The sequence below is a fragment of the Agelaius phoeniceus genome, chromosome 3, assembly GCF_051311805.1.
Source record: "Agelaius phoeniceus isolate bAgePho1 chromosome 3, bAgePho1.hap1, whole genome shotgun sequence".
Classification (NCBI taxonomy): domain Eukaryota; kingdom Metazoa; phylum Chordata; class Aves; order Passeriformes; family Icteridae; genus Agelaius; species Agelaius phoeniceus.
In genome coordinates this window covers 19,309,031-19,324,165 of record NC_135267.1, presented here as the reverse complement: position 1 = coordinate 19,324,165, position 15,135 = coordinate 19,309,031, and the positions used below count along the sequence as shown (strand labels likewise).

The window sequence follows — 15,135 nt, the reverse complement described above, 5'->3', positions numbered from 1 at the left end:
TGATGCACACAACCTGAGTTCATGACCTTTTATAAACCTGAATGCTAATAACAGCATTCTTTTCCTTCTGAAAAGGGAATTCCTAGTCTTCTCTTGCCCAAAGACTTCAAAATGTATGATGGTATTGATGTGAAATCTGATTATGAAAATTACATCATAAATCTGTTTATAGTTCTTACACCAGTATCAGGCTGATCCCCTGCATCCATCAAAATATCAGTTTCTAAAATGAAGATGAACTGGTTAATAGTAGTGACATGACAAATGCATTTCTTGATGTGCATTTAATGTGCCTTTCTCCATACTTATCACAAAAACCTGAAGTGGACTGGTTGATCAATGAGTTCAGCCTTTAACCAGAAGAGATTACCCAGTAACAGTGGCAGGGCACTGTCAGGCTGGGCACTGGGCAGACACTGGCAGAACCTGCTTCACTCACACCTTTATCACATACATAACGTGGTCACTGAGGCTCCTGAGGTTGCAGAAGTCATTGAATCCTAGTATTTTCATACTTTTAAGTTCAACACAATTGTATAAAGATCTGTTTTAGGTACTCCTTTACTTTCTTCCTCTCCTGCCAAAGGGGGATAAAGAGTAAGGAGCCTGGTGTTTGTAAAGAGCAGTGAGGAAACTCAGGAGTATTCAAAGGCAGCCCAAGTGAACAGAAGCCTGTTACACTACAGGTGCTCCTCTTGCATGAGCAACTCCCCACTGAAAACCTTCAGCAAAGAGCCCCAATTAACCAAACTCCATTCTTGTAGGTACCACAAACAGATACACATGGTCTGACCCCTGCTAATCTCTCAGAGAAATACTTGCTCCCTCTTGCCAAAAATCCTTTGTTTGATTTTACATATCTTTCTCAAGATCCAGCTGTTTGGGAAATAGCCTGATGAAAAAACAGTCCACCAACTCCCTGATTCTATTGTGTATTGTAACTTTCAACACCGTGTTTACAATCCGGAGCATAGCACTCCGATTCCAAACACAAAAATGTATCATTTTTGAAAGTAAACCATGACAGCATATCAAGGATTTTTTAAAAGTGACAATTCAAAATGAAGTTTTCTACAACTGACCATATCTCAGCAAATATGCCATGAACCAATAAAATTATTATTATAAACACTAACCAGAATTAACAGTCAGTACTTCAGAACAGAATGTGCCATAAAACCTTGAACATTTGAGTTTTCTCCATCTCTGTAAGAAACACTATAGGTCACAGAAGCTGTAAAAAGAAGCATCTCTTACATGCTCCTTTATTTCATGAAACTGGCTTTTTTCCCTTTTGTTTAAATAGCTTTAAAATTACGAATATAGAATGATTTCTTTCAACAGAAAAGAAAAACCATTAGAATTATATTAAATGTGCAAATCTTCATTACACTGTATTAGATTTCTGATAACTACCTAAAACCACAAGTTTGAAATAATTTAAAGCTTGACAAGTTAGTTTTGAATGCAAACTTTTCACAGAAGTCAAACACTTGTGCATACATTAATAACAACTAAAGAGAAAGAGTTCAAATAGCACTTTCTTTTATTTGGTACTTACTACTGTGGCAATTTAATCTCAATTTCTAAACTAAAATTTTAAAAATATGGGAGGAATAATCTGCTTAGGTCCTCTGCTTTGTCAAATAAATGTTTTCAGTACATATTAAGTGCATATTTCTGTTTCATCACTCTCTAAATAAAAAAGGCAATGAAGATACAAGGTATAAAAATATGAATTTCTAAAAAAAATATGATCTCTTAAAATGCCCTTTTTCAATATCGTAACTATATTTCTTGATTTAAAAGTTTCTGTCCCATTTTGCTCCCCTTACCAGTATGTAAACTACTAGATTTTAAAGTTACTTCATAGTTAATTACTTTAAGAAAAGCTGCAAAAATTATTTTCAAGGTCATCAGTATATCAAATATTTCTAGCCATTAATTCTGCATTTGTTTCCTTGGTGAAGATTTTCTCCTTAAAGCACTATTCAACATCTTTGCAGCTGTACAGTTTTCATCAACATTCTAACCTTCAGTCTGAAAAATGAAAAAACATATTAGTCACCTATCATTTACCAATAATTCATCTGTGTAACAGCAGACATACAAAGCAATATTCAGCAGCTATCTGGAACATAAGATCTTCCTCTTTAACTATACCTGCAAGATTATTTTGTTCCTCCATTCTCTCACCATAGCAAGCACCATTTCCTGGAATTTCCTATCCTCCTGTCTGAGATTTCAATCAATTCTGTAATTTTGTGTGCCTTTATTTCTGTTTAAGATGCTTCATGGCACATAGGATGGCTCCTGTGCAAATTCAGAAGACGTTTGGTGCTTAAGGTCTGCCATGATTCACAGACAGGGACTTCTCTAAATCACCTGCACTTAGGCATAAACTAGGTAAGGCACTAGTGGGATGAGGGAGAACAAGAAATTTGCACACACACAATTACTTTTAAGAATACCTAAATGACCCTCACTACCACGCTGCTTTTGAGAGTCTTGTTCTTTATTCAGTCCCATGGATTCTGCACTGTGGTCCACCTGAGGTAGATATAACAAAAAGCAATGGCTTACTTCAGTGCTCTCTAGCAGAGATCATGCCATGTTTCTGGGCTGAGGAGAGAACCTCAAGGTCTCTTTCAGCCCATATAATTCTGGCATAAACAAGGTATTGAAACTCTGGACAAGAACAAAAATGAAGCCACACTGGAGTCACTAGAAAATTTTACTACAAATCATAAAGACAAATGTGATGTTTAATTTCTTTTTAGCAGTTTTGCCCCAATAGGAGTCATTCATGACTAAGCTTTATGTAGAGAGTGGCCTTTCAAGATGTTAAGTACTGCACTCAGTGAGCACAGAAGTGTGCAATAGGAAAAAAACCTGCATAACGAGGCAGTGACATTTCTTAAACTTACTGCTTAATTTAGTGTTGTGTTCTATCTAAAAACACCACATTTAGTAGACTTGCAAGGTAGCATGACAAATGCTTGGGAGTCTTGCTGCACTAACATTCCTCTCAGTTTCTATTACTAGTCTCCTTGAATCCCACAGCAATTATTTTTAAGTATTGACACCAGTACTAGATAACCTACTCCATGTTATGCCATTTGGAATAAGACAACATTAAAAATAGGAGACTAAGCAGAATTAAGTAAACTAAAAATAGCATTAAGAATCTGGTATGAAAAAGACAACTAGAAGGAACAGGTACACAATTTTGTGCATTTATTTTCAAGTGGAGCCTTCAAGGTTACTGGGGCTACTATTTTTTATGACATCCAAGATTGTCTTAGTAATATATGTGGGTTTAGTGAATGAAGTACATGGTTATAGCAATTTCTAGATATATTTTCTTCAGGTCTTGTATTAACAGCCTCTCATTCAAAATCATTTTTATGCTGCTAGTACATTCTTCTGAAATACTGTCCTTGCAAACTGCAGAACATCAACACATCTTTGATATGCAGGTCTTACATAGCCATTTTTCACAGCTGTCACTAATGGCCACTACATTACCCTTCAGGGTTCTTCTCATGTTGGAGACCTACTGAAAGTAAGCAATGTCCACTGCCTTCAATTATTCTGAGATAATTGAAAACAGTTTGTTTGCAAATATCACTGAAAGAAACTGAAGCCAGAACAAGCTTCCAGGGAGTTGATTCTTTTACGTCCTCCACATGATCAGCATGACTTGGAATTTTTTACCTAAAGAACTTGAGTCCTTGTTATGAAAAGAGCCACAAAACCTAAATTAAATTACCCTTCAATCAGCAGATATTAGATACTTTGGCCAAATTAAGGAGGCAAATAAAGAATTAACCTTGCAACCTCTTACAAGTATTTTCACCTATTAAGCATGTATTTTCAGCACAGGAGCAGGGACACACTCATTACTCAGATCCAGTATGGACACTACAATTTTTTGCAATCCTGTAGATGACAGGTAACTGGGGTACAATAATCTTTCATTGTTTTATTTTCCAATGCAGTCCTTTTAACCTTCCACTCTTATGCTCTTCTGCCAGTCCTTTCTTCAGGGGCAAGAAGCAAGACCCAGGGAATAACTGGTTGCTCAGTCTCACCTCAATACCTAGGAAGGTAATGGAACAACTAACCTGGAAACCAATTCCAGGCACATAAAGGACAAGAATGTTAATGGAAGAAATCAGCATGGCTTCATCAAGAGGAAGCCATGCTTGACCAAACCAACACTTTTAACAGTGTCGTGACTGGCTTGGCAGACAAGGGTGGAGCATCACAGGGTGTCTTCCTTTACTTCAGTAAGGTTTTTTGATGGCACTGATAACTGATAAAGGTGCCATCAAGGAAACAATTCCCTCTTCAAGCTCCTGCTGTCATTTAATTCTTAGTATCCAGGGATGAATGACTCCCAGTTTTATATCCAAATCAAGTGATGCCTTAATCCTGTCTGCTGTACATCTACAAAACAATAATGTTAAAGTATGGTGCTAATACCACATCTGTCAGTAGTCCTCAGACAACAAGACTGATCATCTTTCGGTATCTAAAAAGCAAATATTTAAAAATATTTGTGAACTCCTCATAACTCTACCTCTACCAAAATGAACAACTGAGAAATCATGTCTACACGTAAGAAGCAGCATCACTTTCCTACTTAATTAAAATGGAAATGCAGAAATGAGTATTTGGACCTTCATCTAACTTCCCCCACACTATCACTGTAAATCAACTGGCTTGAAATTAGTGGATAGAAATTTATATGCTGGTAATCTCCATATACCTCCACAGTGCACCTTGGCCAACTACAACGTTCTGTGATGAGAAACCATCACAAACAAAATCCAAAAGCAAGCAACAGTGAAGAAGACCAGGTCACCTCTAACTGATCTGATTTTAACGCAACCAAGTGCACAAGCCTACTTTAATCTCACACTGAGATGATGCCTTCATGAGTGGAAGCTGCACCAGGCAGGCTTCTCGTAATTCATAGAGATACTGTCTGTGATTTAATTCATCTTGCTCATTTCCCTACCATTAGAGAATGGCAGAGTTAGTCACCTATCAATCTTGTTGATTTATCCAACATCAGCTCTAAGACTTTAAGGTAATTTCCAGTCTATCAGGTTTCCATGCAAAAGCTATGAAAATCTGCACCAAAGTTTGGATGTTTATTCTGCTGCAGTTCTGGCTTCGCCCTTAAAGATGAAAAGAACACCATTGTCAAAAACTTCCCAATTTACACAGAATGAGAAAGTTTTCCATTCCATCATGAAAGAGCATCTTTTAACTCAGCAACCTGCATTCAATATTGCATTACTGTGCCTCCTTTATTCTTTATTTATTAATTTTGTGCAACAACAGAAGTTATATGAGGTTTAATTTTGAAAAAAATGGGTAAGAACACCAGGTTAGGCCAGCACAAAAAAACAGAAAAAAAAAAAAAAAAAACCACCAAAAAAAAAAAAACCAAAAAAAAAAAAAAACAAACCCACCGACAAAAAAAAAAAAAAAAAACAACAAAAAAAACTAAACAAAAAAACACCCAAACAAAACCAAACCAAACCAAACCAAAAAAAAAGAAGAAAAAGAAGGTCTCTGAAAGATCTCAAATTAAAAAAGAAAGCTCCATTTTACAGAAATCAATATTGGCCTTTATTGAGCTCTCAAAATGTATTGCCCTCAATATACTACTAGTTACACCATTCTAGTTCAATCTAATTTATGTGAAATACTTTTCTTGAGTTAAATGAAACCAAATAAATCAGCAAGTAACAGTGTTAACTACTCTCTTCACACCTTAAGTTTTAAAGTTGATTTTACAGACTTGTTTCTTTCTCTTATATGTTACTCTAAAGCAAATTATTAGTGATTAAAGATGTTTCTTTGACAAGGACAAGGGAACTGATAGGCACTTTATGCTGTATGTTTTTCAAACTAATTGCCTTTATGGCTCTGGCTGGGATGGAGTTCACATTCTTCACAGCAGTCGATACAATGCCATAGTTTGGATTTGTGGCTACAACACTGTTGATAACACACTGGTATTTTGGCTATTGCTGAGTGGTGATAACTGTATCATTTTAGTTCTGCTAGCTTTGCACAATCATATTTCTTGTTTGTCTAATTTAAGCAAGCCAACCTCCAAGCACCCCCTTAAGTACATTCAAGGACTACACACACACACAGACATACACTTCAGAGTCAGCAGTACTTTCCTATTGGGAGATTTTCTTCACAACTACCTTCTGTTCCCTTTTTCTGGCACTCTATAGAATTTGTCAAATAGATGCATGAAGCACATGAGTCAAGTGAATCAACCTATACACAAACCTCATCCAGCAATCTACAGTGAATTCCCAAATTCAGTTCTCCCATTAAAGCTCAGTGTACACAAGCCTCAAAGATCTGAATCTGAGTATTACAGTTTTGCAGTTGACTCATCCAATGGTAAACTCCAAGTCCCTGAAATGGGCAGCAATGCTTTCTCACAAAAACTTGAACTGCAAGTCTGGAGGAGATGGGATTGTGAAGAAAACTGAGTAACACCTGAAGCATGTCACGTACAGTAGGAAGTCCAGTGTGTCAGTAGGGCATTTCATCAAATTTTCTTCAGCCAGCTATTTTTGGAGATAACCATTAAATGAGTGATTCATTCTGCCTCAGAAAAAAAAAAAAAAAAAAAAAAAAAAGAAAGCATTGCCAAGTCAATTTTCCTCCTTCCTCTGTACAGAGATTATAGTCCAGCACACAGGATGTTGCCTATGGGGGATATGGTTATATACGGGCAAGAGGAAAAGGAGGGTCAGTGCCACCATGACTGACTGTCACACACCTATTAAATTCACATACATAACATGATGCTATGAGGTCTATGGATCCTGCAACCACAGCTCCCTTACTGCAAAACAAGCTTGTCCTTTCCCAATTTTCAGCACCATGCCCAAACACATCTGGCTGTTAGGTGCACAAGATGAGCAGGGAAAGGCAAGAGGCAAGTAGAAAGCTTTACACCTGCTTGCTTGGTTGACAGAACAGATGACATACATGAGGTCTTCTGATAAGTGCTGCTTTTTTAATGATAAAACAGTAAGAATATTCAGATCTAGCATCCAATACATTGCTCTGCAGTCAAACCCACTGCTTTTTAAAAATTACTATTGTAGTAAAATAGGAAAATAATACAAGTTTGATAAATAAGTAAGGACACTGGTATCCTTTCAGAACATTGCTTACTATGATCATACATTCTAGGGCCTATGGTCTAAATCTATGGGCTACTCTTCTGCACATCCCTGCTCCCCAGAATACTCTCCTCTGACAGGCAGCTGAGGGCATTTTGCACTGGAACTGACAGCTGTGAACAAATCTTTTTGGTAAGGCCTGGTTCAGAAGTGCCAGCACACAGTGAAAATACTGTGATTATGTTTTTTATAACCGCGAGATTCAAGTTTCCATTTTCTGCTTCTATAACCTTATGCAAGTTATCATCACATGTACAGATTTTAAGGGTTTAACAGCTCTAAAATATATGACATTCAGTAAAAAATGTAAATCACACCAAATACTTTAAAAACAAGCAGGATTTTGCCAAATTCACTACTGCAAGATGATAATGTAAATAATTTAGCAGATTTCAACACCAGCATTTAGGACTATCATTCACCTTATTCTCATTTACACTGTGTGAGACAATTTAAAGAGGTAGCATACATAGTGCAGGACAAAAGCCACATGATTAATACCTCTGAAGTAGAAAAACACTATAGTCAGAGCAGTCATAAGTTACTAATCTAAAAATCTCTCCTATTCTCAAGCAAGATATCAGTCACTGTCAAAAATCTGGTTCATCAGCTGTCCAGTCCACTTATCTGCTCCCATTCTTCTTCACATTTTTTTCCTCAATTTTCCACTTTAATGAAAAATTCATATGGATCTAGAACTCAGTCTGTTTAAAATGCATCTGATTACCACTGTATTTCTAACTCATATTCCCTACCTTAACAACAAGAAGCCTTATGAAAGCTGAAGATACATCAAATAATTTTGTAAAGAGCACTTGTAACTTACTTGAAAGTAATTTCCAGTTGACTCACGAGAGCTCATACACACCTCCACGGTTACTGAAAAAAAGCTCCCCTTTGCTCTTAATACATAGGAATTGTATGCCCTGTGCATAAAGCAATTGGATTCCTTCACTCTTCATTACCTGCTTGCAATAAAACTTGCAGGAGAGCATAAACATTTGAGAATTGCCATATGAGAAAATAATGTTAGTAATTTGCTATATCTTGCAATAGGTTTGTACATACAGTTTTTCCTGACACTTGTGTTCTAAAAAGTTTAGTCTGTATCCATTTACAGCATTACTCATGAAGGCACATCCTAGAATTTTTAAAAAATATTTTTATAGCTTTCATACCTGACCTGAAAATAAATAAAAATTAGTATTTTCATAATATTTTATTTAAGTGGCATTAAAGATGAAATGTGTTATTTTGTTTATCCTCCTATATTATAAAGTACCAGCACTTGTTTTTTCAGACTTGCAACTAAAGATGCAGGAATTTAGAAATCAGACTAACTTTCAGAACTGAGGATACTTTTAGCAAGTGATGAACTCCTATGTTGCCTAACTAGCCAAAAAGCCAGAAAACAGATGCACTATATTGAAACACAAGTAAAACTATGTTAGTGTCATTGTGAAGTTGCATAGACTACTCTGCAATCAAACTATGATGCATTTCTAATCAAGAGAAAAGCCTGCATGTCAACAACAACAACAAAAAAGCCACCATTCTTATTTATCAAACTAGAATTATCTTGAAACAAAGAGCCAAGCCAAGGGGAAAATGTAAATTGATTATTTTAGAGTCTATTGTGATTATTTCAGTTAATCACTCACAGACGCTGAACTACTCACACTCACCTGGATAAGCCTATTTAAGGCATTCACACTAAGCAAACAAAAAAAACCAAATTACCTTTTGATGTTGCTAAATATGATTCTGTACACATGAAGGTCCTTCAGTCAAAATACATACCCAAAGGAAAAATTTTTAAAGTTGTTCTTGATCTACATCTTCACTTTAAAAACCTGAGTATGTGGATTTTCATTAGATTTTCACAGTTAGAGCAAGATACTTGAGCAAGATTATATAAAATGCATTATATATCTTTAGTAATTTGAATTAAAAACTTCATGGCAGAAATAACAGACCTTGCACCATAATCTTATTCCATTAATATGATTTCAGCTGGGTCTAGGCTAATACACTAATCATTTCTGTGAAAATGGATTAAGACTATTCCTTTGTTCTTACTTATTGAACAAGCAGTACTAACATTGTATTTTAACTGAATTTAAAATGTTAGCTCAGATCTCATTTACTTTAGTCAATATATTCCAAGAAGGCTTAAAACCTTTTATGTCTTGTACTTAGCTGAATTGGTTTAGCTCCTTTTAATGCATCAGACAATCTTAGAGGCCCTTTTACCTTGCTCAAAACAACGTATGAACTGTGTAGAAGTACAATTTCCTACAATTAAGTTGCCTTTCTTTTTATACTTACTGCTGAGACTACAGAAAGGTATCAGAGATAAATCCTTATTCTTATATTCATGCATTAAATGTATATAGCAACAACCACCTTTGAAACAATAGTTCTATGCATTCAAATATATTAGGTTCTTAAAGTAGAAAAGAATAGGGTCTGAAAAAAAGAGGAAAAGCTCTTTTTCCTGTCTGATACTTGAAAAAAGCATCAAAAGATAGCAAGATGATTCCTAGGTAATGGTCACAAGATGTAGCAACTTGAAGCTGAGCTAGGGGTGGCAAGACTGCAGAACAGGAGAGGCACACAGTCTGAGTGCAGAGGTATTCAAGTTTTCCAGAGATTCTGGGGGCAAAGACTTGAGCAGAGTTTCCTGCAGCTGTACATCTTTGAAATTACTGCATCTGAGCCCAAAAGCAAGGACCTGCTTACAAGAATACAAAAGGCAGAGAACAAGCTGTTTATCAACCCTTTTCCTATTTGGTATTATCTTGTCATGGAACTTGATTTAGATAAAATGGAAGAAATGCTTTTAATCCAATAAAACCTGGGGTTTGTATCTTATAGAAGAGATCACTATGAATCAGAAAACCTCAAAAGATCCATTTTACAGCTAATCCAGTGTCCTGTTATGAGATCTATAATCCGGATTAGGGTCAAAGTGTTTTAATGCATCTCGGTTTGCAAGCTGTGAAATGCAATAAACAGGGTTTGTAATTTTGTAAGCTATTTTAAATACACCTTCAGTTTTCAAATCACATATTACGGTTATATGAACTCAGCTTATACATTTCTACTTGATTTCTATTGTGCTCATTAGCCTCAGCAAGATTACAATATTGCAGCTATATCAATTCCAGTTACTCATTAAACTATTTTCTTTTATAACTTTCCTTTCAAAAACCTTTCAAGTAATACATAATACAACATCATTGTACCCAATCAGAACTAAAGGGCATTTATTTGTAATTCCTTCTTCATATATTTCCAGACAAGAATAAGCTATTTCAGGCATGGTAACTGATTGAGCTCACAGTAAAAAAAACAATCAAAGAAATGCTTTCCATCCCTATTCATGAAGGTATGCTTCTCAGTATTTTTGTTAATTATAACAGAAGTGTTCTTTTTGCTGAAAAATGCTTTTTACCTGAAACTTCATTCAATATCAAGACCCTACACCCTTAACCAGCAATCAGCTCTACCTAAGAACTTTCCAGGTGCTTGTATCTTACTCACTGGTTAGTCCAGCATGAAATGTGCTACCTGTCAGCAACATCAGGTGTGACCACAGTATGTTTGTCTCTGGCAGCTTGTGTTAGACATGCTGCCTTTGCAAAGAGTTGGCTTCTAGATAATGGTCTCTGCAGGTGCTGGCCCTCAAATTCCTCAGGCCTGCAGTCTCTTTTCAGTGGCCAGCACCAGCCTCTTACCCCACTTTCCTGGTACCTGAACTTGAAGTTTGCAAGTGTTCACACACAGGCACAGAAGAGACAATGCACTCACGCTCAATAGTTGCAAACAGCACTTGGCAGGAATACAGAATAGCCTGCAGAGATCAAGTGAAGGCTCAGACAATGCTACTGCCCAGCACCCTGCCCAACCACCAGCAGGTATGCGACGGTCCCTTTTTATTCACTCCTCCCCTGCTTCCTCAAGCTTGCTACACCCCAATCCGCCTTGGTTTTTGTATTCCCCAGGTTTGGTCTGTGTCACCTAAACATCCCATAATAAGTTGTGAACAATATTCTGTCCCATCCCCAAGCACTTTTCCCTCTGCATCCCGCATCCTATACCCTATTATGCAATCACCTCTTACTTGCCTGGTATTCCTGGGAAAGAATCTTCTTCCTTGGCCCACCTCACTACTTTCCTTTCATGTACTTGAAGCACATCACTGGCTCTCTTTTTACTGATTAGATTACTCCACTTCACCCTCTGCTGTTGTTCATCTGATTCTTACACAGTCTTTATGTTTTAGTCTTACAACATCACACTGAATAGTGTTTCATAGAAACAACCTCTGAGTTAGGACATTTTACTCAGAGTGTTGGACTCATATTCTGAATCAGCTTGTTGCTTTCTTGAACTACTTGAGAAGTTATGAGAGAGCTGACGAGTACTTTATCATCCTCACATACATATACATAATTGTGTTTCACAAATGCAGAACTTAGTGAGAGGGAGAAATGTTTAATAAATACTTATGCATCATTAGCTACATTAATTTCTTCTGGCAGTCAGGGTATTTTTCCTCAATTCTGCTCTCATTTCAAAGTTAATCACTTTGAAACAATTACTTTAAAAGCTAAGTAATTTTAACTGATCATATGCAATACCAAAATGCATTTCTCTTTACTTGGGCAAGCACCATTTTCTTTGTCTTCATTCTCCATACCATCATAATCTTTAACATGAACTATCAATAAGCACTGCAGCCTCCATCTCAACTGGAAATAAGTCAAGCTTCTTCCTGCTTCTAATTCTCCAGTTTAAATAAATGTGAACCTATATGACATTTCTGTATATTCTGAAATGGCACATTTAAATCATCCTTACAAAATGTAAAAGCCTTTTACAGCTTTTATCTTCACAGCTTCAAAGATGCCCAAGTTTTTAAACTGGCCCTTCAGAGTGATATTACAAGGCCTCTGATTTGTTTGCTCCATCATCCATTTCTACATTTATGCTAAGATTCAGCCCAACCTGTTTCATTTAAACAAAAATAATCCACTTTTGAACCAAAGAAAAAGATACACTGATATCTACTTACAGTGTAAACTGAGGGTTAAATAGGTAAGACAAAAAATCTGTATTTTCTCTTGAACACAAGTCACCCTTGTTACTACTTTGTGTAATATACACTTTCTGCCTAGCACAAGCCTGCAGTACCTTACTCTGACATGAAGTACAATATTCTCAAGTTGAGAGACAATACTTGCTGAGCAGAGAGGCAGGACAGATTTATTTTACAACAGTTCAGTGGCATGCCTGGGGATAACCTCAGAACTGCCCAATTTTCTTCTAACTTCAGGTACCTATTTCATGAAAGAAAAATTTCAAGTAAAACTGAAACACAAGCTCATCCAGTTCCAATTCTTTTTTCGACAGAGCCAAGAGGCAATTCACTGCAGATGGGTTAACATTTCTGACTGATACATGTAAGCAATTTAGCATTAAAGAGCTGCCAGTTATTTGAACAACTAGGCAACTGGTAACTTTTCATCTGACAAAATTATCTAGTGTGAGAAACTTGTCAGTTTCCTTCAAATTGTGTTGAAAGATCCTGCTTCTACCTCTACCACAGCTACAATACTATTTTCCAACTACCTTTGAGTTAACTTTATGAAGACATAATTATGCAACAGTATGAATGCCAGAGTCATAAAAGGTTCCACACAACTGTTCTAGTGCCAAAAGCAACTATCAAAATACAATAAATTCAATGGTCCAAAGAAATATTCTTTTTAGCAAAAAAGGCACACAATCAATACCTATGTCAACTACAAATTTAAGCTGGAAGACACACAAAGTTGTTGCATGGCACTGGAACATTGCTGAAACATCTTATGGCATATCATCATCATCATCCATTTAAAACTTAAGCTTATGTTGGAGATTTAATATTTCCAGTGACATCTAAATTTTTTTTTTTTTTTAAATATGCCAGTATCTTTACTCTTCAGTGAGATTTGCACTTCTGACAGGATTTCCCACTATGCTGTTGCCCTATCTTGATGGTCACACACTGGAGTGAGATTAAGCACGTTCTGCTTAAGCATGGTGAAATGAAACAAAAGCACTTGATTGCTTTGCCCATGCTCCAGTACTTGCATTATTTTAGGAAAACAAAGGAAGGCTATTATTCAAAACAAGATAAGATTATTATTTTGAGCTACATTATTTAAAGTCTTTTTCCTCTTATCAGCTTCATCTTATCCAATCCTTATCCTTCTTTACATTCAGTTCCATGTATCAGTACCACTTAGGTAAATGCATCCATTTTGTTCCAGCACATTTGATTGATTGTACACAATCTCCTAAGTAGTACTGTAATTTTCATATAACTTTTTACATGAGATTGTATATTTGCAGTTTTAATCATGCATGGTCCTGTGGTCTCAAATGTCTCAGAACTTCCTTTTCCTAAAGACAGCATCCACCCATGAGTAAGGCTGATTTAGTACATGCTTGTTTAAATGTGTCCATTTAATTTTGTTCAATATACAAATAAGCCTATGTAATGTTGTCTTAATTGTCTCAAAGTCACCAGGAAAAATGATGAAGCTTATCACAAGCTGAAAATGCCATCTGTTAATAAGTATTAACAACTGAAACCCAAGGCAGTATTATGTTTTGAACCTGAATGGATCAAAAGTGTAAACAGAGGATCAATTAAAACTAAGCAAACTTAAACCAGCTTTCTGATAAAAACAGTTTGGCAAGTTAAAAAAAAACAATTTAACCAAATGTTTCAAGCTTTTCTCTTTTTTTTTAATTGTTTTTAGATTCTTCTTGCATAGAATTTTTTTAAATTGCATTAAAATACTGTTCTGCTGCAAGACCGGAGTAGAGAGGATCAAGCTGATACAGCAAACACACACATGGGTGAAGAAAAAAAAGTGATATCCTTCCTGAACGCTGACTCCTTTTCCAACATCAGAAAGATAAAAACTTCCTTTTTTTTCCTGACAAAAAAGGGGTTTCTTTCATTGCTTCTACCTGCAATATCTGTTTCTTAATTTCTTTGTCTACAACTGCAAATACGTAATAAGAGCCATGACAGATTAATTCCATTAAGTAAGACTAATTTTCATGGTAATCCTCAAACAGAAGAAGTCCTTTGTTACTTGCAAAAGAAATGAATAGCACCGTTTTGAGAAGAATCTAATTTGATTTGCTTTCCTTCAGATTAGTATTCAAAACAAGCAAAGAACCCAAAATAATCTGATCTCTTCTGGAAGACTGAGAAGGTATGATTAGAAATGTAAAACTAGGCTGGGAGAGGTCCATAGACTGTAAAATGCAGACCGAGAAGCCTTAAACTCTTCACCCATTGTGGGGGCAGGAGGCAGGAAAACAGGTTGCCCTGTGTCTTATCACATACTCCTAAATCCTGAGCTTTAATTCTTATCTGCTTAGTCTGAATTTATGAAAACAAGGACTAAGAGCATAAATAAGACTATATATTCAATCAGAGAACAAGACAGGTTTCTATTTTTCTGTTCCCATGATATACATGGTTTTTTATTACAATTTAAAGTAATATTTCATTTTATATAGCAATCAGAAAGAAAAGATATTTTAAAAATAAATCAGTCAGGCAAATAATGCTAAGTTGTCCAGGGAAATGTTATTATCAACTGTTCAAGTGATTTAGCAAGTTATCAACAATAGAGTATATCAAACAAAAAACATTTAGACTATTTATAACAGGATTCTGTATTTAAATTATCATTCAGGTTCAATATTTGTGAATTCATTTATTCTTACAAGTTAAAAGTAAACATTTAAAGAGATCACTTTCACCTAACTGGTGTTTAGGTGGACACTAACTATTCTGCAGGCTTTCATTTCTTTCATGCATTCTTAC

At 35.9% G+C, this 15,135-nt stretch overlaps 1 protein-coding gene across 4 annotated transcripts in view; it reads right to left on the bottom strand.

Moving 5' to 3' along the window:
• SMAP1 (small ArfGAP 1) overlaps window positions 1-15,135 on the bottom strand; it is a 93,143-nt gene that overhangs the window by 22,683 nt on the left and 55,325 nt on the right. The window lies entirely within an intron of this gene.